The following is a 16,613-nucleotide window of genomic DNA, read 5'->3' as shown; positions in this document are numbered from 1 at the left end:
TCTGTAAATGCCCATTCCACAAGGAAGGTGGGCTCATCTTGGGCGGCTGCCCGAGGGGTCTCGGCTTTACAACTTTGCCGAGCTGCAACTTGGTCAGGGGCAAACACGTTTGCTAAATTCTACAAATTTGATACCCTGGCTGAGGAGGACCTGGAGTTCTCTCATTCGGTGCTGCAGAGTCATCCGCACTGTCCCGCCCGTTTGGGAGCTTTGGTATAATCCCCATGGTCCTGACGGAGTCCCCAGCATCCACTAGGACGTTAGAGAAAATAAGATTTTACTTACCGATAAATCTATTTCTCATAGTCCGTAGTGGATGCTGGGCGCCCATCCCAAGTGCGGATTGTCTGCATTACTTGTACATAGTTATTGTTACAAAAAAATCGGGTTATTATTGTTGTGAGCCATCTTTTTTAGAGGCTACTTCATTGTTATCATACTGTTAACTGGGTTCAAATCACAAGTTGTACGGTGTGATTGGTGTGGCTGGTATGAGTCTTACCCGGGATTCAAGATCCTTCCTTATTGTGTACGCTCGTCCGGGCACAGTACCTAACTGAGGCTTGGAGGAGGGTCATAGGGGGAGGAGCCAGTACACACCATGTGATCCTAAAAGCTTGCTTTTGTGCCCTGTCTCCTGCGGAGCCGCTATTCCCCATGGTCCTGACGGAGTCCCCAGCATCCACTACGGACTATGAGAAATAGATTTATCGGTAAGTAAAATCTTATTTTCTATGTCGAAAATAGGGATAATTTATACGCTGCAGAGAACATGACGTTGTAAATCTGTTTATCATGGTGATTTTAAGCTTACAAACAGCATCTTTCATAGATTTCCAAATGAAAAACAGGTACAAATAAGGCCATAGGCTTGATCTGCCCGCACCAGGTCCTAAACTACCCCAGCAGCAGCCAATTCTAGCACCCCACACCCCTCTTCCATCACGTCACATGCAGGGCCGGTGCAAGGTCTCTCTGTACCCTAGGCAAAGCTTCAACCTGGTGCCCCCTAACCTGCAACTCTCCTGCAGGAGGTGCGTCAGGGCTATGAGGAGCCGCCATGGGGGCGCCCCTTGGGAGCCATAATTACATCCGCCCCCTATGTGCCTTCACGTGACTTGATGTTACACGTGTCAGCATGGAGGAAGCGCTGAGGCACTATGTGGTACAGCCTGATAGTGGTGGCTGCACCTGATTAGACCCGCAGCAGGCAGCACAGTGTAAAAAGAGAAGGACGCATGCAGAGCTATCCTTCAGTTTTTTGCTAGATCAATTCAGTGGCGCCCTCCAGGGGCTGGCGCCCCTAGGCAGCCGCCTAAAGCTGCCTAATGGTAGAGCCGGCCCTGGTCACATGACACATGTCTGATTGTCCCATACAAATGCAGACTGCATGTAGTTACACAGTGGTTAAAAAAATGGTTAAAGTGGGGTGGACAGGACTGGGGGGAACTGAATTCCACCATCTATAATGGTAGGTGAAACTTGTTCCACCTTCTCCACGGCCCTGCACAGTATCTCCAAAAGCCCCCCCCCCACCACCACCCTTCTCAATAGATGATGTGGACGGCGCTTGTGTCACTGATGAGCTGCAGTAACCTCCCATTTCTTCAGGTCATGGCAACTCCGTGGTCCTCTCCCTGCGGCCAGACCCTCCTGGTACTTACATAAGCTGTGTCTGTAGGTTGGCATTCATCCCCTCCTCAGGTCCCAGTGGCTTCCTTTTCTGGCACGGTGTATGTGATGTCATGCCATCACTGCTGCTGAAGTGAAGAAGAGGCACAAAAAGGAGCAGGCTCTGTGCAACCTGAAGACAAGGTGAGAGGGGGCTGGAGGGACACAGGGCATGGAGCTGCTGGAGGGACACAGGTCATGGAGCTGCTGGAGGGACAGAGGCAGAGAAGTGTGTAAGGGGTACTTCTGTGGGCATTATGTGTATAAGCAACACTACGGTGGGCATTATGTGTAAGGGACACTACTATTGTAGGCATTATGTGTAAGGTGCACAGCTACATTGGGGGTCATTCCGAGCTGTTCGCTCATTGCCGATTTTCGCTATGCTGCGATTTGTTGCTAATTGCGCATGCGCAAGGCACGCAGGGCGCATGCGCTTAGTTATTTAACTAAAAACTTAGCAGTTTTGCTGTGGATCCTGTGGCGCTTTTCAGTCGCACTGCTGATCGGGGAATGATTGACAGGAAAGGGGCGTTTCTGGGTGGTAACTGAGCGTTTTCCAGGAGTGTGCTAAAAAATGCAGGCGTGTCAGGGAAAAACGCGGGAGTGTCTGGAGAAACGGGGGAGTGGCTGGCCGAACGCAGGGCGTGTTTGTGACGTCAAACCAGGAACTAAACGGACTGAGCTGATCGCAATCTGTGAGTAGGTCTGGAGCTACTCAGAAACTGCAAATAATTATTTAGTAGCAATTCTGCTAATCTTTCGTTCGCTATTCTGCTAAGCTAAGATACACTCCCAGAGGGCGGCGGCCTAGCGTGTGCAATGCTGCTAAAAGCAGCTAGCGAGCGAACAACTCGGAATGAGGGCCATTGTGTATAAGGGACACTACTGAGTCACGTAACATAAATAAGGGGCACTAATGTTTGATGTAATGTGAGTAAGGGGCACTACTGTGTGTTGCAAAATGAATAAGGGGCAAATTTACACCTACTTTTGTAGAAATTGCCATTCATGAAGGTAACGGATATCTCCTGCTTACCTTTCACTCCTGATCTGACCAGCCATCCTCATACTAGTATATGGGAACAAAATTCATCCAGCTTCGAAAATACAACATTTCCTGACAGCTGGAAGCTTTGCCATCTTCAGATGGCGCTTATTCCTGCTCCCGTCTGCCCCTTTTTGGCTTCTTCCTGATTCTTTGTGCACATGCGTGAATCCACGTTTCACTGGTACGGAAATAGCAGTGATAGGGACCGCGGGGATAGCTGATCTTTGGTTCAGCTTTCTCCGCACTGGAGCAATATTTTGTATCTACCACTGCTATTTGGATGCATACATATCACTAATGTTAACAGAGTAGACCCCACTGACACTTTATGTTCCGTAGTATAGTTACACTGTAATAAGTTACACGTATACATCTCCACTCTCGGCTATGGCTCCATAGAATCATATTTTATATTATACTCTCCATTTATCCCCCCCCCCCTCCCCCCGCCCCCACACCAAAAAAAACACAAAGAAAAAACAAAACATGCACATCGACAGTTTGGCATGGAAATGAATAGTCTGCACACACAAGAAAGGCTGTTTTGATAGGTGTTGGGTCTTTCCTCAAATATTTAATGTTTAATGTTGTGTTTTAGAATGTTCACACAAAAGATGAAAGTGTTTGTTATAACAAGCCATCTTCCTGAGAAGACAAATAATAATAAAGCTTATGGGAATCATACCAAGAGTGTCATTCTAAACTTAGAAGAAGATTCACAGCTGTCAGATTTGTAAGAACCTGTCCTCAGTAGGCTAGTATTCATTCTGGGTGTATGAATAAATACAGTATCTTGTATCATTCACTGATACATTACAGCTGGAACCCTCTGGTGCTGCACTAAATGCCAGTGACATTGCATGTGTTGGCGATGAGCACTGTGGGGTGATGATGAAAGGACACGTATGTACTGTATTCAATTGTAAATGCAGATAAATGGTGCGTACAGTATCCATAAAATGGAGTTGTAGTGCCAGGGCCGGATGAAGGCTGGTGGGGGACCAGCAGGGTTGCACTGGCCCACAGGGGCACAGGGAAAACCCCCGGTGGGCTCCACTGCTTGTGGGCCCTCCTCTTCTAGGGATCAGGCTCCAGACTCTATCCTAGTACACTTGAATTATGCATTATACTTATGTTACATTATACTTCACAATAATTTGTTTTATTATATATTTACCAAGGGGCACAGAACAGGTACTCTGTAATGGTTAGCCAAACCTCTGTGGCGACTGGCCATGTGGCATGCTCCCACTGGATCCTGGGCTACACCTTTAAGCATGCTCACAGACACACTACCTTACACACACACACACACACACACACACACACACACACACACACACACACACACACACATTACCTGACAGCGCGCCGCAGCAGCAGCACACCCTGCCGGCTCACACACACACTACCTTACACACACACACACACATTACCTGACAGCGCGCCGCAGCAGCAGCACACCCTGCCGGCTCACACACACACTACCTTACACACACACACACACATTACCTGACAGCGCGCCGCAGCAGCAGCACACCCTGCCGGCTCACACACACACTACCTTACACACACACACACACATTACCTGACAGCGCGCCGCAGCAGCAGCACACCCTGCCGGCTCACACACACACTACCTTACACACACACACACACACACATTACCTGACAGCGCGCCGCAGCAGCAGCACACCCTGCCGGCTCACACACACACTACCTTACACATTCACACACTACCTGACAGTGCGCCGAAGCAACACACCCGGCTGGCTCACGCACACACTACCTTACACAAATACACGCTACTTGACAGTGCACTGCAGCAGCAGCACACCCAGCGGACTCCGCGTGTGTCTTGTGGGATTTCACTGGACGATCTTACGAAACTGACTGCTGTATGCTGGGGAGCTCAGCTTCTCAGTGGTCATCACTGGAGGGGGAGCACTCTGCTCTGACTCACAGGACAATCGCTCCTGTTGCCCCGCCCTTAATCCGGCCCTGTGCAATGCTAACACTCCTGACTGTTTTTATAATGCATGTGTCGTGATTCTAGTAAGAAAGGGCCCTTACTGGTCTATTCATCAATATCTAGTAATAACATAGTTTTGCCTGGTGATAACAGGATGCAGGGACGTGCAGTCAGGGGAGGCAGGCGGGGGAGGGGGCAACATACACCACGAACACACACGAAACACCTTTATGCTCACCAGCTATATACTCGGCTTCCGCCAGACGACTGGCCCTTCTTCTTTGCTCCTGTAAGAGAACACACAACACAGCCCACAGAACGTAGCGCTGCTTACGCTTTATGACGGAGAGACACTTATACAGAGGTTATAGCACGACACCGTAATACTGTTTCAACCTTGTGGTACTCACCAACGCGTACTTCCGACAGCCTACCTTCCATGGGGGCCTGGCTGTGGGGAAAACTGAGAACTCATCACACATGCGGCGTAGCGCCAACTTCAGCAACCTGCGGCATAACGCCGACTTCAGCAACCTGCGGCCTATCGCCGACTTCAGCAACCTGCGGCCTATCGCCGACTTCAGCAACCTGCGGCCTATCGCCGACTTCAGCAACCTGCGGCGTATCGCCGACTTCAGCAACCTGCGGCCTATCACCGACTTACTGTACACACCCTAGCGTTGGGCTCCTTGCCCTGGATGCCCCTTGCCTATGTGGGGGGATAATGGGGGCCTAACGCCCTTTGGTACTCAGGCCGTGGGCCTGCCTAACTGTGGGAGGGAAAATGGGGGCCTAACGCCCTTTGGTACTCAGGCCGTGGGCCTGCCTAACTGTGGGAGGGAAAATGGGGGCCTAACGCCCTTTGGTACTCAGGCCGTGGGCCTGCCTAACTGTGGGAGGGAAAATGGGGGCCTAACGCCCTTTGGTACTCAGGCCGTGGGCCTGCCTAACTGTGGGGGGAAAATGGGGACCTAACGCCCTACGCTGCTCAGGCCTGGTGCGCCTAATGCCCCCTTTGGTCCCCCGGGCCTAGCGCCCGCCTAATGCACCTCAGGCCTAGTGCCTGCCATGCCCCACGGGCCTAGTGCCCGAATCCCTGGTGGTCTAGGGGGAAGGGGGGGGGGTGGCACCACCTGCACTTACCCGTCTTCGCCGAGATGGCTCCCACCACCTCCGGGCTTCCTGGAGACTTCACCTGGGCAGCGGTGGCCTGTGCAAGCTCTTTTGCGTTGCACACCGCTGGCCCAGGGCTTCCGAAGTCTTCACCCGGCGGGCGGCGGCGTGTAGCAGCTCTTTCGCACGTGCCGCCGCCCTCCAGGACTTCCGGCGCCGTCTTCTCGGTTCCGTCTTCGGGAGCTCTTCTCTGCTCCCTCTCGGCCGACGAATCTCTCCCCCAGCGCCGCCCGAAGCCAGCGCTACCTCCGGCCCCATAGGACGGCGCCGGGCTGTCCCAGGTGAGGAGGGACGCGCATGCTAGTAGCAGGGCCAGTGACCGCACGAGTACACTGGCCCTTGCTACATTCCTCCATGCTTTTTCCTTTGTGGTCCCCACAAAGCTGGCCATCCCCCTGGTTCCGGCGTCGGGGCCTCCATCACCCGTCTTGGCGGTTGGCCCCTGTTCAGGTGCCCCATCCGGTGTATCTGCACCTGCATCTGTGGAGGGAAAACTCACCTTCCCCCTTTGGCCTGGGGGTGTTATCTCCTCGGGGACCACCGTGGGTGGTAGACCCTCCATGGTGATGGCGGTGGCCTCCTGAAGCTGGTTCCGGCTCTCTAGGACACTGGGTTCCCCATCGGATAGCATATCCTCCCATCCGTCGTCGTCATCCGGGTTGTCTGCAGGTTGGTCAGCAACACTGGGTTCCTCATCTGATGACATGGTTTCCCACTCGTCATTGTTGGATTCTTCAAGGATATCCGTAATTTGGTCGGAGACACTGGATTCCTCATCAGATGACATAGTCTCCCACCCATTGTCGTCGGGGTCTTCCAGGTCTGTCCCGCTGGAGGATAGGCCATCCCTGGGCCAGGGGCACTCAGGCCGTTCGTGGTCGGGATCGCCACAGCCCGTACATCTCTCTACCTCCCCTTCGCTCCGGTCGTCGTCCCAGGTGCAGCCCTTGTGGACGCCGTAGTCGTCACAGGCAGAGCAGTGGACCTCCCGCATCCGACGCTCCTCCTGGCGCCTGTCCGACGCTCCCTTCCTCTCGGCTTGCCCTTGGCGCCAATTCCTAATCGCCCGGGCTGAGGCATGTGGGCAATCCGGCGATTCATGGTCCACTTCTCCACAGAGCGCGCACCAGGGCTCGTCCAAGCTCTGCTGGGTCCAGTGTGGCCCCTCCGATTGGACGGCTTGGTCGCTGCACTCTCGGGGCCAATCCCTATGTTCCACGGGGATCGTTGATCTTGGGGGCTCGGTTGTGAAGTAATGCCCGCCACTATGTATCCCTGCGACCAACGGCTGCGTCTCGACATCCACTCTAGCAGCAGGTGGCCGGGGGTACTCCTCCGTCTGCTGGCCCGTCTGGTAGGGGTCGGTGGTGGCTTGATGACGCTTCTTCTGGCGGCGCTCATCTCGGTTACGCTTTACGGCTTGCTGCACTGCCCGTAGTAGGTCAGCGGACGTGAGGACGGGCCAGTTACTTCTATCCTCACATGCCAGGGGGTGGATCCGTTCTGGTGGCGTTCTCCACATCGTGTCTGTCGTCCGCAGATCCTGTCAGCTACGCCAAATGTAAGAGGCACGGGGGTGGGGGACTGGGGAACAGAATTCGGCGCGCTCACTTACCAGGCCTATGTACCTCACGCCTCCCGTCCTCCACCTTCAGTCCGTCGAGGTAGCTCAGACGATACTGGCACACGTCCAGACACGGAGAAGAACTTCCTGGGTCAGCTGAAAAGAATGGGGGGACACACTACGCAGGGGTGGCCTACACTGGGCTCAGTGAAGGGTCATCATTGGCACTTGTGGCCTCATACTGGATGCCCCCGTAGTGGTGCGAAGCACCAGGGGCGACCCCGAACGAAAACGCCCAAAGGGGAGGTGGGGGAGGGGGCAACATACACCACGAACACACACGAAACACCTTTATGCTCACCAGCTATATACTCGGCTTCCGCCAGACGACTGGCCCTTCTTCTTTGCTCCTGTAAGAGAACACACAACACAGCCCACAGAACGTGGCGCTGCTTACGCTTTATGACGGAGAGACACTTATACAGAGGTTATAGCACGACACCGTAATACTGTTTCAACCTTGTGGTACTCACCAACGCGTACTTCCGACAGCCTACCTTCCATGGGGGCCTGGCTGTGAGGAAAACTGAGAACTCATCACACATGCGGCGTAGCGCCAACTTCAGCAACCTGCGGCGTAACGCCGACTTCAGCAACCTGCGGCGTAACACCGACTTCAGCAACCTGCGGCGTAACGCCGACTTCAGCAACCTGCGGCCTATCGCCAACTTCAGCAACCTGCGGCCTATCGCCAACTTCAGCAACCTGCGGCGTAACGCCGACTTCAGCAACCTGCGACGTAACGCCGACTTCAGCAACCTGCGGCCTATCGCCGACTTCAGCAACCTGCGGCCTATCGCCGACTTCAGCAACCTGCGGCGTATCGCCGACTTCAGCAACCTGCGGCCTATCGCCGACTTACTGTACACACCCTAGCGTTGGGCTCCTTGCCCTGGTTTCCCCTTGCCTATGTCTGCCTAACTGTGGGGGGATAATGGGGGCCTAACGCCCTTTGGTACTCAGGCCGTGGGCCTGCCTAACTGTGGGGGGGAAATGGGGGCCTAACGCCCTTTGGTACTCAGGCCGTGGGCCTGCCTAACTGTGGGGGGAAAATGGGGACCTAACACTCTACGCTGCTCAGGCCTGGAGGGCCTAATGCCCGGGAGCTCTTCTCTGCTCCCTCCCGGCCGACGAATCTCTCTCCTCGCGCCCGGCGCTGGCTAATACAAGCCAGTGCCAGGGGGCGGGGCTATGACGTGGCGAGCCGGGATTGGCTCGCCGCCGCCACTCCTGATTGGCTACCAGTTCGCGAGCCGTGATTGGCTCGCGGCTGGCGCCAAATTCAAAATACCGGGCGGCGATTGGTGGGGTCTGCGTCCCGGAGGATGCAGGCCCGCCGCCATCACCCACGTGGAGCGGTGGTGGATATGCACCGCCACCCCCACGCCCGCTGCCGAACTCTGCATTCAGCTGGGCAGGTGGAGACCGGACCAGGTCCGGTCCCCAGCGCCGCCCGAAGCCAGCGCTACCTCCGGCCCCGTGGGACGGCGCCGGGCCGTCCCAGGTGAGGAGGGACGCGCATGCTAGTAGCAGGACCAGTGACCGCACGAGTACACTGGCCCTTGCTACACAGGACCAGATGGGCATTACAGCGATCGGTGCTCTGATCGGGTAGTGGTTACTGGTCCTTCTTTAGTCACTGGCCACAGTAAAATGGCTTCGGGAGACAGCAGCTCCCCCATGGAACTCCAGCAGCTACAGCCCGTAACAGGAAGCCGGGTAAGTGACTCACATACAGGGAAAGGCTGCGCAGGTGCTCATAAGTCTCTCCCCATACGTTTTATATTTTAACTAGGGGTTGTGAGGCCAATTGCAGCCCCCTACCCTCCCCTGTGCTGTGAGAGTGACACTATGTTTTTGGTCTGTCTCCGGGGCTCCTCCCCTCCCCCTGTGCAGCAGCGTTGCAGCACCTGCCCCTGTGCCTCTGCAGAGCAGGATGCTGTGTTCCACTTCCTGATCCTTCCTGGCTGTGTAATAGCTCCCATGTGGCAGGTGCAGAGGTGTGCCAGTGAGGAGCAGCCTGATGTGTCATCATACAGTATATGGGCATACATATCAAGGTAATGGCTTCAGGGGAGAGGGGCTGATATGTGATTTCCTCCCTCTGTATCGTTCTTATGTCTGACTGTCCCCTCATTCTGTTTGTCTCTCTGCTGTCCATCTATCTCTCTCTCTGTTACTCTCTGCCACCTGCCTCTTCATTCTACCTGCCTCTTTCCTCTGTGTCTGACTTCCCACCATCCTATCACATCCACTGTCTGCCTGTCTGTCACTTTCCTCTGTGTGTCTCTTTCCACCATCCTCTCACATCCTCTGCCTGTCTGTCTCTTTCCTCTGTTTGTCTTTCCGCCATCCTCTCACATCCCCTATCTGTCAGTCTGTCTCTTTCCTCTGTCTTCTCACATCCTCTATCTGCTGGTCTCTCTCTTTCCACCATCATCTCACATCCTCTGTCTGTTTGCCTGTCTGTCTCTTTCCTCTGTGTCTCTTTTTCTGCCGTCCCCTGTCATCTTCTGTCTGTCTTTCACAAGTAATGGCCCATACACACAGTGAGATTCGGGCTATGCCCGATTCTCACTATGCGACAGGGGCTAGGTCAGCACATAGTCAGTATCGCAAGCACACTCATTATGTGCGTGCGATACAGACTATGCGATTTTGGCTAAGTGTCAATTTTGACTCTCTCTTCTATAGAGATAGTCACAATTGACTTGCCTGCACAGTCTATCTATTCTTGCGATGCCGACTGCGCGGGACCGCGCATCGGCATCAAATCGGGATCGCAAGGTGACTTCCACCTTGCGATCTGCACTAACTTTTCTTACCATTTTGACTATATAGTCAAAATCGTAAGAAAAAATCTCACCGTGTGTACACACCATTAGTCAACCATATCGCCTTATCTACCCAACAGTTCATATTGTGAGGAGGATAGACATAATTACTAGTGAACATTCTGAATTACAGTAGTTAAATATTTAAAAAGGGTATTCCACCTTCAAGTGATTGCACACAGCTTTATCTCTCCACGTTTGCTATATATATCTCAATCATATCCCGTCTCCTGACTTCTCTGTTCTGTCCTCACTGTCCTGTCTCTGGCCCTCATTCCGAGTTGTTCGCTCGTTAGTGGTTTTCGCAACGGAGCGATTTGTCGCAAACTGCGCATGCGCAATGTTCGCAGTGCGTCTGCGCCAAGTAAATTTGCCAAAAAGTTAGGTATTTTGCTCACGGCTTAACAAAGAAATTTCTTCGTTCTGGTGATCGGAGTGTGATTGACAGGAAGTGGGTGTTTCTGGGCGGAAACTGGACGTTTTATGGGTGTGTGCGGAAAAACGCTACCGTTTCTGGGAAAAACGCGGGAGTGGCTGGAGAAACGGGGGAGTGTCTGGGCGAACGCTGGGTGTGTTTGTGACGTCAAACCAGGAACGAAACTGACTGAACTGATCGCAGTGGCAGAGTAAGTCCCGAGCTACTCAGAAACTGCAAAGAAATTTCTATTCGCAATTATGCGAATCTTTCGTTCGCAATTCTGCAAAGCTAAGATTCACTCCCAGTAGGCGGCGGCTTAGCGTGTGCAAAGCTGCTAAAAGCAGCTAGCGAGCAAACAACTCGGAATAAGGGCCTCTGTTCCCACTGTCGTGACCAGGGCCCTCATTCCGAGTTGTTCGCTCGTTAGTGGTTTTCGCAACGTAGTGATTTGTCGCAAACTGCGCATGCGCAATGTTCGCAGTGCGTCTGCGCCAAGTAAATTTGCCAAAAAGTTAGGTATTTTACTCACGGCTTAACGAAGAAATTTCTTCGTTTTGGTGATCGGAGTGTGATTGACAGGAAGTGGGTGTTTCTGGGCGGAAACTGGCCGTTTTATGGGTGTGTGCGGAAAAACGCTGCCGTTTCTGGGAAAAACGCGGGAGTGGCTGGAGAAACGGGGGAGTGTCTGGGCGAACGCTGGGTGTGTTTGTGACGTCAAACCAGGAATGAAACTGACTGAACTGATCGCAGTGGCAGAGTAAGTCCCGAGCTACTCAGAAACTGCAAAGAAATTTCTATTCGCAATTATGCGAATCTTTCATTCGCAATTCTGCAAAGCTAAGATTCACTCCCAGTAGGCGGTGGCTTAGCGTGTGCAATGCTGCTAAAAGCAGCTAGCGAGCGAACAACTCGGAATGAGGGCCCATGTCTCCTCTGTAATGGTGCTATCACCTTTGTATTTTCCCTGTCACTCCTGTCTACTGACTCCTCCATTCTGTCCTGTCACCTCTGTCCTGGTCCTATGAACTCTGTCCTGTCCCCTCTGTAATAGCGCTATCACCTTTGTACTTTCCCTGTCCCTCCTGTGTACTGACTCCTCTGTTCTGTCCTGTCCTCTCTGTCCTGGCACTATCACCTCTGTCCTGTCCCTGTCCCCACTGTTCTGGTACTATTACCTTTGTCCTGTCTTCACTGTCCTGTCCCTGTTCCCACTGTCCTGCTGCTGTTTGTTAGGAATATCTGTGTGTTTGTGTTGCCTTGCATTGTCTCATTCCTGCCTCTAGGGGTCTCACTTGCTGCCTTAGGTCTGAATGGCAGTTGCACACTCTGTCCCTGCAGGTTGATTACCTGATTGTGAGCAGCTGTGGCCAATACCTTGTGCTGCTATTTAGCTCCAGCTTACCAGCATTCATGTGCAGATCATTGTGGTTCCGTCTGGAGTGTGACTAGGCTCTCTCCAGTTATCCTGTCCTGCTTCTGCCATACCTACATCTTGGAGACATTTCCTGCAGTTTGCCGTTTCATATGCCTTGCTACAAGACTTCTAACTCTGCTGGATCAACATCTGCATTCCTGTATTATTATTTGCAGTCTGTTTCCACCCCTGCCTGATTACTACGTTTTGGTATGTTATTTTCCCCCTGCTTGGTTTAAACCCGGATTTCTTCATGTTTATTTCACCTCTGTAATTAACCTGGACTATACCTATATTCGAGCATAATCATCCTCCCTGTTTCTATAACAAGCCATTACAATTATCTGGGAATATTGTGTTCTGTTCCATGTTAATCAAGGATCCAGTTTCTGTATGCTGATATTTTACTGGTTCTTTTCTACAATAAACCTTGTTTTAATTTTCACCTGGCTTCAGCTGACCTCATTTCAGGTATGCACACACAGAGAAACCTAGTAATCCTAACAGAATGATCTGCCCAAATAAACGTGTGCAGGAGTTTGAGGTATAGCTGAATTTCATAAAATGGCTTCATTTAAAAAAAATTCCCTGCCTCTCGAGTTTATGCCGTTCGTGGGTTCTACATTGCTAGTGGATTTCAGAGAGAAACTGGAGAATATTCAAACCCTGTCTTCAGAGATACTGTCTGCTCTGCCTGAATATTCAATAAGATTACCAGTTCCCTTTAAGGAGACGCAGGGGAAAAGGGAAAAATATGAGTCTGGTGCTCTCAATTCTGGCCGCTGTTTTCCAATCCTAAGCAAAGGCAAGTTCTGGAGCTCTCCACGACCCAGCCTCTCTGAGGAAGAAAAAAGACACAGAAGGGATAAAAAACTTTGTTTTTATTGCGGCAGGTCTGGACATTTTATTCAATTAAGTCCTGCTCGCAAGCCTAAAAAGAGCTTTCCTCCTTCTGCCATAGTGCCTAATTCTGCTCAGTTATGCCACTGTGGTGCTCAAATTTCAAAAGGAGGGGTGTCCGGCCCAGCGACCCCAGGAGGGGTGTCCGGCCCAGCGACCCCAGGAGGGGTGTCCGGCCCAGCGACCCCAGGAGGGGTGTCCGGCCCAGCGACCCCAGGAGGGGTGTCCGGCCCAGCGACCCCAGGAGGGGTGTCCGGCCCAGCGACCCCAGGAGGGGTGTCCGGCCCTGCGACCCCAGGAGGGGTGTCCGACTCTACTGCCCTTGCCTTTGGGCATGAGGACTTTACTGCCCTTGCCTTTGGGCATGAGGACTCTACTGCCCTTGCCTTTGGGCATGAGGACTCTACTGCCCTTGCCTTTGGGCATGAGGTCCCTGCTACCCTTGCCTTTGGGCATGAGGTCCCTGCTGCCCTTGCCTTTGGGCATGAGGTCCCAGCTGCCCTTGCCTTCGGGCATGAGGTCCCTGCTGACCTTGCCTTCGGGCATGAGGTTCCTGCTGCCCTTGCCTCACGGCATGAGGTCCCTGCTGCCCTTGCCTCACGGCATGAGGTCCCTGCTGCCCTTTCCTCACGGCATGAGGTCCCTGCTGCCCTTGCCTCACGGCATGAGGTCTCTGTTGCCCTTGCCTCACGGCATGAGGACCTGTCTGCCCTTGCCTCACGGCATGAGGACCTGTCTGCCCTTGCCTCACGGCATGAGGACCTGTCTGCCCTTGCCTCACGGCATGAGGACCTGTCTGCCCTTGCCTCACGGCATGAGGACCTGTCTGCCCTTGCCTCACGGCATGAGGACCTGTCTGCCCTTGCCTCACGGCATGAGGACGCTGTTTTTCTGTCTATTGGGCAAATTAGGACGGCCGTGTCAATGGTCAGTCCAAATGTTATTTGGTCTTTCAGGGTCACTCAGTCATCCAAGTATGCCATGCCAGAGGTCCGTGAGGTGTCTGCCTTGCCAGAGGTCCGTGAGGTGTCTGCCTTGCCAGAGGTCCGTGAGGTGTCCGCCTTGCCAGGGGTCCGAGAGGTGTCCGCCTTGCCAGAGGTCCGAGAGGTGTCCGCCTTGCCAGAGGTCCGAGAGGTGTCCGCCTTGCCAGAGGTCCGAGAGGTGTCCGCCTTGCCAGAGGTCCGAGAGGTGTCCGCCTTGCCAGAGGTCGTGCCAAGGCCTGTCCAGCCCCAGGAGGGGGCTCTGCCTGTCCAGCCCCAGGAGGGGGCTCTGCCTGTCCAGCCCCAAGAGGGGGCTCTGCCTGTCCAGCCCCAAGAGGGGGCTCTGCCTGTCCAGCCCCAAGAGGGGGCTCTGCCTGTCCAGCCCCAAGAGGGGGCTCTGCCTGTCCAGCCCCAGGAGGGGGCTCTGCCTGTCCAGCCCCAGGAGGGGGCTCTGCCTGTCCAGCACCAGATAGAGGTGCCTGCCATGCCCGAGGTCCAAGATTTGCCCGAGGTTTCTGCCCAGCCGGGGCCATCTGAGACTTCCCTGTCTAAAGTGCTAGAAGAGTCCATCTTGTCTGAGAGGCCACGGTTGTCTATCCTCCCTGATGTAACATCTAATTTGGAAAGCCGAGTCATTGAGGAACTGCCTTACTTTGATGGAGATATCTCTCAGTGTTTAGCTCTCCAAGTATTATCTGAGTTTTGATGACTTTTCCCCTATTGATATCATTGCTAACATATGTATGAGGTTCAGAGGGAGGGCCTTGAAGTGGGTAAATGGTCTTATAGATGCGGAAGATCCAGTTTTACAAGATTTGCCCGCTTTCTTCAAGGCAGTGTCCGAAAGATTCAGTCCACCAACTGTCCTCTCTCTCCTGGATGAATCTGTTAAAGTGTGCCCGTCTGAGAACCTGCCTTTGCAGTGTGGGCAGCACCCTCAGTTTTTGAGATGTGGGCACGTATCTTTAGGTGTTCACGCAGATTGCTCGGCAAGTTTGGCTTCTTCAAATTTACCATCCGCTCTTGATACGATCCAAGAAAATAAGGGGTCACTACTGCCGTTGGGTTGTGGCTCTGATTCTGAGAGCGAGCTTCTGGAGGATCCTAGACTTATAATTGATGGACCTGTACTGCCGAGTAGTGTCTTTGTGACACCTTCAAATAGGTCTAGGCAACCCAAAAAGAGGAGAGGAAAAAAGAAGAGAAGGTGAACTTTTAGGCGTCAGGAATCCGCCTGTTTAAGGGGGGGATAATGTTAGGAATGTCTGTGTGTTTGTGTTGCCTTGCATTGTCTCATTCCTGCCTCTAGGGGTCTCACTTGCTGCCTTAGGTCTGAATGGCAGTTGCACACTCTGTCCCTGCAGGTTGATTACCTGATTGTGAGCAGCTGTGGCCAACACCTTGTGCTGCTATTTAGCTCCAGCTCACCAGCATTCATGTGCAGATCATTGTGGTTCCGTCTGGAGTGTGACTAGGCTTTCTCCAGTTATCCTGTCCTGCTTCTGCCATACCTACATCTTGGAGACATTTCCTGCAGTTTGCCGTTTCATATGCCTTGCTACAAGACTTCTAACCCTGCTGGATCAACATCTGCATTCCTGTATTATTATTTGCAGTCTGTTTCCACCCCTGCCTGATTACTACGTTTTGGTATGTTATTTTCCCCCTGCTTGGTTTAAACCCGGATTTCTTCATGTTTATTTCACCTCTGTAATTAACCTGGACTATACCTATATTCGAGCATAATCATCCTCCCTGTTTCTATAACAAGCCATTACAATTATCTGGGAATATTGTGTTCTGTTCCATGTTAATCAAGGATCCAGTTTCTGTATGCTGATATTTTACTGGTTCTTTTCTACAATAAACCTTGTTTTAATTTTCACCTGGCTTCAGCTGACCTCATTTCAGGTATGCACACACACAGAGAAACCTAGTAATCCTAACACTGTTACCTCTGTCCTGTCCCTGTCACTCCTGTCTTCCGACCTCCCTGTTCTGTCCTGCCATTACCTCTGTTCTGTCCCTGTCACTCCTGTCTCCTGACCCCTCTGGTCTCTCCCTGCATCCTCTGTCCTGTAGAGCTGTGAAACGGTGAAAAGATCCCTCTCCTGCACAAGCTGCCACATCAGGGACATCGGTAACTGGCATCGGCTTGGGTGTGGTAGCAGGCATGAGCTCGGTGGCGGTAGGGGTCATCAGCGGGACTCGGCGAACATTATGCCTGCAGTGCCTCACCAACCACTGACCTCACCGCACGCCACTGACGGGATGTAGTTGGAATCCTGGCAGTCAGAATCCGATGGTCAAAATACCGCCGCCAGAATCCCAGCCGCCAGAATCCCAGCCGCCAGAATGCTGGCCGCCAGAATGTCGGCAGCGCCACCACAGCTATTCCCACTCTGGGTGTCCACGACACCCACGGAGTTGGAATAGAACCTGTGGCGAGCAAAGCGAGCCACCGAGCCTGCAGTGTGGCAAGAGTAGCAAGCCCGCAATGGGCTTCGTTCCGCTCGCCCCCCTGCCGGCATTCTGGCGGTCGGGATTCTGACTGCCGGATCCCGTATCCAACCAGT

This window comes from Pseudophryne corroboree, chromosome 2, assembly GCF_028390025.1.
Source record: "Pseudophryne corroboree isolate aPseCor3 chromosome 2, aPseCor3.hap2, whole genome shotgun sequence".
NCBI classification, from domain to species: domain Eukaryota; kingdom Metazoa; phylum Chordata; class Amphibia; order Anura; family Myobatrachidae; genus Pseudophryne; species Pseudophryne corroboree.
This window is presented reverse-complemented; position numbering follows the sequence as displayed.